The sequence below is a fragment of the Callospermophilus lateralis genome, unplaced genomic scaffold, assembly GCF_048772815.1.
Source record: "Callospermophilus lateralis isolate mCalLat2 unplaced genomic scaffold, mCalLat2.hap1 Scaffold_167, whole genome shotgun sequence".
In the NCBI taxonomy this organism is placed as follows: Eukaryota; Metazoa; Chordata; class Mammalia; order Rodentia; family Sciuridae; genus Callospermophilus; species Callospermophilus lateralis.
Window position 1 is genome coordinate 1185471 of NW_027512751.1, and position 1893 is coordinate 1187363.

Here is a 1893-nt window from a genome sequence, read left to right on the forward strand (position 1 = left end):
AGGAAATAGGGGGGGGGAAGAAAGAAGTCAGGAGAAAATATAAATACACCTGGCTAGACTCACCATGACCTACTTCCTCAACCCAGGCCCTAACAGCTTTCACTTATCATCCAGCAGCCTATTTAAATTACAATGATTAATCCATCAGATGGACTAATCCACTGATGGCATCACAATCCTAAGGGACTAATCATTTCACCTCTCAGGATTGCTGCAGTTCCTAATACATGAGCTTTGGGTGGGAGAAGTCCAGATCCAAACATAACAATAAGAATTTTAATGACATGTGTCATATGTAAGATAAAATGTGGATTATGACTCAAAGTCCTTAAGAAATTTTCTACTTCTGTCATTATTAGAAAATATTCTATTTTTTTTGTCATACACATATAATGTGATCTCTCAATTTTTGTCATAACAGTTTTAGTTTCACTATGTGAAGAACATAAAATATGAATTTTAGACACACAAGTATTATTTATAAATATTTTAAATTTTTTAAGATAGAATGTAATTTAAACTACTTGAAGATTTTTAAATTATAAGATGAAAACATCTGGACTAAGAGTCATAATAAAAGGTTAGGTGTACCTGAATTTCAGTGAACAAATAGGAGGTTATCTGAAAAGTATTAAATACCCAAATATATGATGAAAATTTTATTTAATGTATCATCAATATAAAGAAATTCCAATGACAATTTATTATATTACAAAAAATTATTATATTTATTGAGAAAGAAAATGGAAGTAACTTTGAATTAAGATTTTGATTTTGATCTTGCTACTGACAATACTGAACTTTGTTGTGAATCTCTTTGATTATATGATGTATAATTTCACAGATGGGTATGAAAACTTATGTGATATCGTCACAATTATCTGGCATGAGATATTATTCAACTTTTATTGAATTCTACTCCTCTTTTAGCACTTAACTCTGAAAGCTCAGCTAAACAGAAAAGATGTATTTTCTAGGATGTTGAACAAGCATGAATCCATGGTCTGCTAAAGTGACTTCACAGAGAAATACTCACACAAAATAGGAGTTAAGAGGCATGTAATGAAATTTCTAAAGGGAGCTAACTTCCTGTCTTTGTATAAGACTGTCAGAATTGGTTTCAACCACTCTAGGACACATCAAGGCATGAGTAAGGACATTGAGTAAGTTAATTGATGCACTTGATTTCACATTCCATTTTCAAGCATCTACAAAGCCCATCCAAGATTTGACAAAAAATAGTATTATGATTTTTTTGGAATGTTAAACATTTTCTTTTCTTCAGTATTTACAATTACCTCTAAAATTTTGTATTTTCCTTCTCAATTATTTTTCAGTGAAGAGTAGAAACAAGAGTTATGTACACTCTTCATCACACTTCCTTCCCAGGTGCAAAGTCTGAATGGCTTGCATGATAGTTATATGGCCATTCTATTTCATGGTTTTTACATTTGCTGAAAGACTGCTATTTGAAACACTAATCCTTTATATGGCAGATATGGATAAAATTCAGAGATACTTTTGTTAAATGTGATGGTCTCTTGTTTTCCAAGTTGATGTTGCATTTTGGACCCAAAATTTAAAAAAATGAAAGGAAAAGAAACTGCTGAAATTGAAATTAGGTACCCTGGGAGGAACAATCATATTGAAATCAGCATTGTCTTTAGATATTTTTTACATGTATATTTTTAAGTAGCACTACATTCCTTTAATTTCTCATCTTTATATTTGTAACCTTATTTTTAACTACAAAGATGGATGTGTACAGTGTCTCTTTTCAATAACCCTAGAAATCAAAATATATACTACAGATTTTTATATTTTAAGCAATCATTGTGCAAATAATAGAATTAAGAAATATTTCTTTCTCAGTATAGATTGTGTCTACATGAC